At 40.0% G+C, this 9,707-nt stretch overlaps 1 long non-coding RNA gene across 1 annotated transcript; it reads right to left on the bottom strand.

Moving 5' to 3' along the window:
* Positions 1 to 266: 266 nt before the first annotated feature.
* Positions 267 to 8,264, bottom strand: LOC132122449 (uncharacterized). The gene is made up of 2 exons (XR_009426381.1): positions 8,127 to 8,264; positions 267 to 785 (listed from the first exon to the last, which is right to left on the bottom strand). It is a non-coding gene; the product is annotated as an uncharacterized LOC132122449 (long non-coding RNA).
* Between the last annotated feature and the right edge of the window lie 1,443 nt (positions 8,265 to 9,707).

A 9,707-nucleotide genomic window follows, 5' to 3' on the forward strand; every position in this document is an offset into this window, starting at 1 on the left:
CACGCAGGTTATCTTTTTTTTTTTTTTTATTCAATGGAGGATCAGTTGCCCTATTGGTTAAAATCCCCAAACAGTATACTTAAATATCAAATAAATAAATTACATCAAAACAGGGGCGTTTGCGTTTTGATGTGGTGGGCTGCTGTGGGCCAGAAAGTCCAGGGCCACTTTTTGGTCCCAGTCCGCCCCTGATTGCGATGAGAGGTATATTTTATCAGCTCCTCGGAAAAGTGTTTGAATCTATTAAATTACTTACTGATTATTGATTTTCTGCACGAAATTAGTTTGTTTGTTAACTTTTCTTTATTATGGGATTACTAGTCCAAGTTAGTAACATTGTAAAAAGTATGTTTAATCGAAGTGTGAATTTATGTAATGGTTGCCATTACACGTGCAGTATTCTGCTGAATTAATAACCTAGCAATGCATACTTCAGTAAAATAGAGTTATTCAGTTATGAATTATACATTAGTGATTGCGTGAAGTTTGTCTGTTTAACTTTAATGATCCATGAGAGGTTTGAATGTATTTGCTGTTATATAAGTGTACATTGTAACACGATGCAATGATTGACAGGCACTGCTAGACCTGATATTCTTCTGTTACTAGCTGATGTTGTCTGTTATACTTTGATACAGGTATGTAAGTGGATTATTATAGTATTGGTTTCTTTTACTGTATGTTTTTCTATCGTATATTATTGTATTTGTTTTTATGAATGTTACTGTATGTTTTAATGTTCTCTCTTTCGCGGGATGTCATTACGATGAGAGGCACTGCTAGACCTGATATTCTTCTGTTACTACTTGATGGTGTCTGTTATACTTTGATACAGAAACGTCAAAAGCTGAAAGTAAACCACTTGACAACTGCATCATGGTGTGAAGTCTCTTTTTTTATCAAAACACACAATGCAGAAGAAAACCCACTACAAAATGGTGCCGTGACCCGCCGTTTGGTTTGCTGGTAGCTGACCGCCTGGGATGCTGAAAGTGTGACAGTCTTTCCTGGGACTGTGCTGACGTCGTCGTGATCTGCGGGACTGGAGCTGATCATAAGTGACTGGTTTGGACTCTTGACTTTTTCTTTCAAAAGGGAATTTTTTTTTTCTTTCTACAAAAGAATTAAGGACTTTTGATTTCAGATCAAATTTATTTGTGTTTGTTAAGAAAATTGAGAGAATTCGTTATGACAGATGACAAGGAGGAGAGGTTCGCATTTGAACATAGCATGATGGCTGGTAGAGGAAGGGGTGCGCTCCTGACCACACCTGACCGTGGTTTTCAGTCTATGGGTCCTGAGTATGCAAGCACTTGGAGGGGTGGAAAGCTGAGATTGTCAAATGCTAGACCCGATGTAAGCTGCAGTCCAATAACAAAACCTGGTAGCCCAGAGTGTACAAAACATGAATCAGAACTCTCAAGTGACATGAGTAACCTCATCAGACAAATTGGATCTGAAATGGGTGAAGCTATCGGGGACAGTTTGTTGCAGACTAGACATTCAAGTCTGCCATCTAGTGGTTGTTTTGGAGAAAACACTAGCATTTCTGACACCAAGATGCCGAATGCAACCATTATCGATGCTTCCAAGTTGAATTTAGTACTGAAGTCTGAGATAACTGCACCTCCTTATTATCGTGGAGATGGTACAGATAAGTGTTCCATGATGGAGTGGGAAGAACTGATGCGAGTGTACTTGAACAAAAAAGAAGTGGTAGAATCCGAAAGGGTTGAAGAAGTAATGAACAGACTAATGGGGAGGGCCAGGGACATCATTAAGGTTTGGCTGAGCAACAGAATAGTTACTCCAACTGTAGATGCTGTGTTCACAGTTTTGAGACACCATTTTAGTGATTCCAGTAGCTCAGGAATGCCTTTAGCCGATTTCTACTCTGTGAAACCTTACTCCAATGAGAGCTCTCTGGATTATTGGATAAGGTTGAACAAAGCAGCTGAGGTGGCTGAGCAAAATCTTAGAGAGGAGGGCAGAACATTAGAAAATCGAAGCAGAGAACTGGCTGTGATGTTTATACGACATTGCCCTGATAAGGATCTGTCTTTGGTGTTCAAAAGTAAACCTTCACAGTTGTGGACAGCTTCTGAGGTACAAGAGAGACTGGATGAGATGCTTAGGGAACAGAAAGTGACAAAGCAAATTGCGTGTCAACAGTCAAGGTTCTGGAGCCAATTGATGATACAACTTCTCTGTCTCTTCATAGGTCAGAAACAGCCTCACCAGCAACCGATAATAGCACTTTAGACAAAGTCCTGACCATGTTGGAAAAGGCTCTTGTATGCAATGCTCAATCCATGCGTGGTGGTTGGCCCAAGAATTCTAACAAACAGAGCCATGAATGTAGAGTTTGTACCAGCAAAGATCACAGTACTACTGCTCACTGTAAGATGTATAATCTCTGCTTTAAGTGTTTTTCTTCTGGGCGTATGAGTTTTAATTGTGAGAAAATCATGCCCAGGGAAAATCCTGGCAGACAAGGAGTTGACGCACCTCAGGGAAACTAGAGAGCCTCCATTGGAGGGAGGGCAATGTGGGGCAAAATGAAAGTTCCTCCTTGGATGCTGATGTTGAATCGGTTTATTCATTTTATTGTGAGAGTGTAAGCAAAGATAAAACTGTGATTTTTCAAAATACTATTCAGTCAATGCAGAATGACAGTCTGTTTTATACTAGTGTTTTTGTACAGGACAAAGTTTGTCTTAAGGGGATGTTGGACAGTGGCTCTATGGCGACTACTTTGAGTGCCAACGTGATACCTCAACTGAGAGAAGCTGGAGTCCTGGATCAGGAGTTATTTCCCCCGTCAGACATTGTCCTGGTTGGGTGCGGTGGGAAGCAGACTAGTCCTGAAGGTATTTGTGATCTAAAACTTGAGGTGTATGGATTCAGTTTTAGTGTCCCAGTCCTTATTGTGAGTGGACAGGTGGACCAGCTTATCATTGGCACCAATGTGCTGAAACCTCTGCTTAGAGAGATGAATCAAACGAGGGATTCTGGAGAGTTGTAGATAAACCTGATCAATCTAAACATAGTGAAGACTGTCAGTTTCTGCGTATGCTTTCGAGCATCGAGAGGTGGAGAGGTAGTACTATCCCTGACAAGGTTGGTACTTTAAAGTCCAAGTCTGCTGTGGTTTTGCAGCCAATGAGTGAGCACCTTGTCTGGGGTCGGCTGCCACCAGGGCTGAAACTATCAGTGGACAGCACAGTTATGATTGAACCAAGTACTTCTCACTGCGTCCATCGTAATGTACTTATCGGTAGAGTAATCTCGCCTTTGTGGGGCGACGGTTGGCTCCCGGTGAAAATGATAAATCCGACGAACTCTGAAATTGTGCTGCGCAAGAATGCGAAGTTGGCTGATGTCTACCCATGCATCGCTCTAGACGATTTTGATCATGTGCAAAACGAAGAGTTCTCCAGAATGTAGCCATGAGTAGCGGCAGTTCTTGTGGTAGTTTATCAGCCAAGAGTTCAGTGCCTGGTGCTAAGCACTTCAGTGATATTGGGTTGGATGAGATGGGCCTCAAAGACTTAAACTTGAATGACTTTGAGGTGTCGGATTTTTGGAGAGGCAAGCTCATTGATCTGATAAAGAAATCTGAGTGTGTTTTTTCTAGGCACTCATTGGATTGCGGTGAAGCGAAGGGGTTCTGTCACCGCATTCGGTTGAATGATGACAGACCTTTCCGCTTACCGTACCGCAGAGTTTCTCCGGCTCACTATCAAAAGTTAAGGGAGACACTCGATGAGATGGAACAGATGGAAATAATCAGAAAATCGTCCAGTGAGTTTGCGTCACCGTTAGTATTAGTTTGGAAGAAGAACGGTGATTTGCGATTGTGCACTGATTTTCGGTGGCTTAATGCCCGTACGGTGAAGGATGCACATCCTCTCCCTCACCAAGCAGACGTTCTAGCAGCATTGGGGGGGGGTGCTTTGTTTTGTACCATGGATTTAACATCTGGGTACTACAACATTCCTCTGCATGAGGAGGATAAGAAATTTACAGCTTTTAGTTCCCCTCTTGGTTTGCACGAGTACAACCGGTTACCGCAAGGCCTCTGCAACAGTCCTGCGAAGTTTATGTGAATGATGTTGACCATTTTCAGTGATCAAAATTTTCTGAGTTTGCTCTGCTACTTAGATGATCTGTTAGTTTTTGGTAAGACTGAGTAAGAAAGTTTACAGAGACTGGAGTTGGTGTTTCAACGTCTCCGAGATCACAACTTGAAACTTTCACCCTCCAAGTGTAGGTTTTTGCGTAGATCAGTCAAATTTTTGGGACACATTATCTCTCAGGAATGAGTGGCTAGTGATACTATGAAAGTAGAGGCTATCGTAAATGTTTCAGAGAAAGATTTGATGGATGTTGATGGTGTTACCCCATCTGTGAGAAAAATCAGGTCATTCCTGGGCATGGTTATATACTATCAACATTTCATTGAAAACTGTTGTATGATTGCGAGGCCTCTCTTTCAGCTGATGTCTGGTCAGAAGAGACCTAGGAAAGGGTAGGGGTGTTGGAAAAAGGACAGAAGCTGACCGTAAGCTCACTCCTGCTGATTGGACAGATGAATGCAAAGTGGCATTCAAGAATCTTAAGATTGTGCTGGTAAATCAGGTCTTACTTGCTCATCCCGACTTTTCAAGACCATTTATACTGTCAGTTGATGCTTCTACGAGTGAACTCAGGAGGGTCATGCGGTTGCGAGGCCAATCGTCTTTGCATCAAAATCACTCAATCATGCTCAGTCGAAGTATCCGGCTCATAGGCTCGAATTTTTGGCTATGAAATGGGCCATTTGCGACAAATTCAGTCATTGGCTTCATGGGCACAGGTTTAAGGTTTGGTCTGATAACAACCCGCTCAAGTATATCTTGACCAAACCGAGGCTTGATGCCTGTGAGCAGAGATGGGTTGCGAAGTTGGCCCCTTTTGAATTCGACATACAATACATACCCGGATCGAAAAACGTTGTAGCTGATGCAATGAGCAGAGAGCCTTTTGCTGCTTCCAGGATTCTACACAGGCTGATCAGAACACCATATGACATCTTGAGGCATGAAGCGGAGATGCTGTGGGTCGAGCGGGTGCAGGATATGTTTAATTTGTCCTGTGAACGTACGAATGAGGAGGTTGTTGAGGAAATGTCTGGGTCTCAGAAGTGTGATAGAGTGACTAACCTGGTTCAGAGTTTTGCTGCAGGGAACGTGTCCTGTGAGGAGATGTCAGCTACGTTCCGTTCTCATCGTCACTGGGAGGAAGGTGCAGCAGCTAGAGCAGTTGCTTATGTTCAGCATTTGAAGGGGTTGGAGGATGAGGCACAGTGCCCACTCAATAAGCTTACCCATGATGAGCTGCTCGACAAGCAATCTTATGATCCAGTTATTACTAGGGTGAGATTCTTTGTGGAGCGAGCTAGACATCCTTCTAGGAGAGAAAAGGTTAACGAGTCAATAGAAACTGTATGAACACTCAGACAGTGGGGCAAATTTGTAATCAGGTTAGGTATACTTTACCGTGTATCTAAAAATCCTGCGACCAAGAAAAAATCCTACCAGTATGTTGTGCCAGCAGCTTTAAGAGGTTTGGTCCTGAATGGAGTGCATGATGACGCTGGGCCAGCACCGCACTCTTTGGCTGGCAAGGCAGAGATTTTACTTTGAGGATGTTAATAATAAGTCAGTTGATGTGTTGGTGATAACCGACCACTTCACAAAACTTGTATGTGCGTACGCTTGCCCAAATCAAACTGCAAAGTCTGTTGCCCGTGTTATGTGGAACAATTTCTTTTGTATATATGGGTTCCCAGCACGAATCCACTCTTACAAGGGTGCAAACTTTGAAAGTTATCTGATTGCAGAATTGTTGAAAAGGTCTGGTGTTTCCAAATCTCATACTACACCCTATCACCCTATGGGTAACGGTCAAACTGAAAGGTTTAACCGTACCCTGGGTGATATGATAAGGTCCTTGCCTCTGAGGTCTAAAGCTAATTGGCCTCAGATGTTGAACACGCTGACCTTTTCATACAATTGCACCAGACATGAGACTACTGGCTACCCACCTTTCTTTTTGATGTTTGGTCGTACCCCAAGATTGCCAGTAGATGTTTTGTTTGAGAGTGTCATTTTGGATGGAGGGACTGTTGATGTGAGTAAATATGTTCAGTCTCTGGGAAAGGATTTGAGGGAGGCAATGACGCTTGCACAACAATATGCACATCAGCAGCAGAAAAAACAGGCTGAGTATTATAACCGCAAGTGCAAGGGTCATTCATTAGAGTTGGGTGATAGAGTTCTTTCTGGCAAACAAAGGGGACAAAGGAAAAAGAAAGTTAGCTGATCGTTGGGAAAGCTCAGTGTACATTGTTGTGGGTAAGAACTGTTCTTTGAATACGTACAAGATTCGCCACCCAGTAAATGGTCATGTCAAGACTGTGCATCGGAACCTGTTAATGCCTGTTAACTTTCTTCCATTGCCTGCTTGGGAGGATTCAGTGAGTTCAGAATGTGACTTGAGTTCAATCTGTGATTCGTCAAGTACTGACATTCAGAAAAGTGACACTGTAGACATGACTTCTCAATGGATTGCTAATTTAGATGTAGTTACAGGAATGGACACTGGTGAACTGAAAGATGATGTAATTCATGGTGGTGAACATGAGATTTGTGATCATGAAGGGGAACAACAAACTGAAAAGGTCGAAGGGGCAGAATGTCAGGAAATTTCTGAAAGAATGTCCAATCCTTCAGTGTCTTTGTACGTTGCCTCAAATGATGGGACATCACTTATATCAGATGTTCAGAATGAAGACTCTGTATGCCAATCTGTCACGCCTGTTGTTGATCACGTTTGTGATGTTTCTGCGATAGTGAGAGAGATACCTGGGGGTTCCTCTTAAGACACTACATATTCTTGTCATAATCTAGGAGAATCTGGTGAACAGCAGAGAACACGGACACGATTCGGTAGACTGATTAAACCTGTGAATAGATTGATACAAACAATGTCAACTCAGAGAGTTTTTCCTGTACTGGAAGTTTAATCTTCTTTTCTTATGTCTTGTTTTTGTGTATTTGATGGAATGTACACCTGTTAATTTGAACTGGGTGGAATTACCTTTAATGGTCTACAACACACAAGTTTGCTTAAGAAACTGAGCATACAGAGCGACTGTTGGTGTATGTCATTATTGTAACTATGTATATGGCATGGTTTTTCAAATGATTGATTGGGGATTAGCTACCCTTGGTTTATCTGAATCTTTAATGAGATAGCTTCAAAGCTATATTACCTCAGGAGGTTTATGTGAAATGACTACGCTGATCTGTCAAAATGTTGGTTTGTCCAATAATCTAGTGTAAAACAGTGGGGGTGAATGTGGCATGTGTAATGTTGTTACACTAGATTATTGAAATTATTATTAACTAATAGCACGAATACAAGAGGCTTTTATTTTGAAATTGGTATCAGGAAAAATTGCACAGTGAAGTCTTGTGATCACAAGCACAATACTATTGTTATTTTTATTTCTTTTTACATATATAATTTGTATTTCTTTTGTTATTAGTTAGATTTTCCTTATGGAATTGTTAATCTATATAAAATGTTTAGGAAGAACCGTTTACGTGAGTTACGTCGTGTGTTAGCTCTAGGGAAGAGCTGATGTAATTTCCTGTGCTCTCTCTCTCTTTCGCGGGATGTCATTGCGATGAGAGGCATATTTTATCAGCTCCTTGGAAAAGTGTTTGAATCTATTAAATTACTTAATGATTATTGATTTTCTGCACGAAATGAGTTTGTTTGTTAACTTTTCTTTATTATGGGATTACTAGTTCAAGTTAGTAACATTGTAAAAAGTATGTTTAATCGAAGTGTGAATTCATGTAATGGTCGCCATTACACGTGCAGTATGCTGCTGAATTAATTACCTAACAATGCATACTTCGGTAAAACAGAGTTATTCAGTTATGAATTATACATTAGTGATTGTGTGAAGTTTGTCTGTTTAACTTTAATGATCCATGAGAGGTTTGAATGTATTTGCTGTTATATAAGTGTACATTGTAACACTATGCAATGATTGACAGGCACTGCTAGACCTGATATTCTTCTGTTACTACCTGATGGTGTCTGTTATACTTTGATACAGAAACGTCAAAAGCTGAAAGTAAACCACGTGACAAACGAATCATTGTGTGAAGTCTCTTTTTTTATCAAAACACACAACGCAGAAGAAAACCCACTACATATGCAATCCAGGGTTGTAACTGGTAATGCTTTTTTAAAATTCCAAATAGGAATTTAACAGGAACTATAATTGAAATTTGAATTTGAAGAAAGTACAGAATTAAACATTTACCTTCAAAGAAATTTGTAAAACCCCGGTAAGTGTAAAAAAAAAAAGTGTTTAGTGTAATAATGTTTGAAGATGTTGTAGGCCTTACAGACCGAATTATTTACATTGTTGAGGAATACTTATTTTCCCAGAATGCCATTATCTTTTATTACACTTGTCATTCCAATACAAATTCCTATTGAACATCCTATGGGATATAACCAATTCAATTAAAATTTCAGTTCATGGATCGTGTATTTTGAATTAATGATCTATCTTGAATTCTGGATTTTCCACAACTTTACAGTACCTAAAAATTAATATGTTAACAGTTTGATACTCATTTAAGCAGAGATATAATAGCACTGTTATATATACATAGATCTTATCATCTTATCCTCATCTCATATATTATTTGCTTTCCACAGGCCACGGCCTGTAGAGTTACTCCATCATGAGAAAAACAGGGTTGCTGACTGTTGTGACCTCAATGACACATTTTCTTCTGAGCTCAGTGAACTGCGCGCATAACAGGAAAGTGAACATGAATCAGTTTTCTCAGAGATTTCCCAACAAGTTGCAAAGTGTAAACAGCTGATGTTCTGATGATCAAATATATGAAAGTGTGCATTTGCTCCTATGCTTTTCAAAAACTTTTTATTGTGTGTCTTTATGGTATAAGTGGAACATAAAATAATACAATTTGCAAGGTTTAAAACAATAGCTTCAAATAAAAAATATATTACATGTGAAACAAAGGTTAAAAGGTTAGCACTAAAATCTCTGGTTTTAATTTAATACTTCAGTCTGGATTTTAATAGTTTAAATCTGGTTGGGGGCGAGAATGCTGTAATAGTTTATGCTCCATCTGCAAATGAGTGACTGTACATCGTGACAAAAATATTGTTTATATCCTTGGAACTTTTTTGCGGCAATGCTTACTAACCTTTTGAACATGCAATGTGATGGACAGCCAGAATAACAGATGAATCAGACTATACTATCTGTATAAAAAGAGTATGAGAATTTCTGGCAATAGCAAAACTGCCTGTGTAAAAACAACACCACCAAAAAAAATGATATAACAAATATATTTTTTCATTCTCAAGAAGCTGTTTCTAATATAGTTGTCAGGAACAGATTTTACTGCATTGAATCAGCCTTATGAAAAGCATGAATCATGGTGTCCAGAAGCAAAAATGAACAACCCTACACACACACACACACACACAAAGCAGCAGCAGTACCAACAGTCCAGTGGAAAATGTTGCCCTCATTTTCCATTAAGACAATAGGAAATTAATTAATGACCTTTAAGTAATTATTGGATTGGGGGGAAAAAAGA

This window comes from Carassius carassius, chromosome 40 (assembly GCF_963082965.1).
Source record: "Carassius carassius chromosome 40, fCarCar2.1, whole genome shotgun sequence".
Taxonomy (NCBI): Eukaryota; Metazoa; Chordata; class Actinopteri; order Cypriniformes; family Cyprinidae; genus Carassius; species Carassius carassius.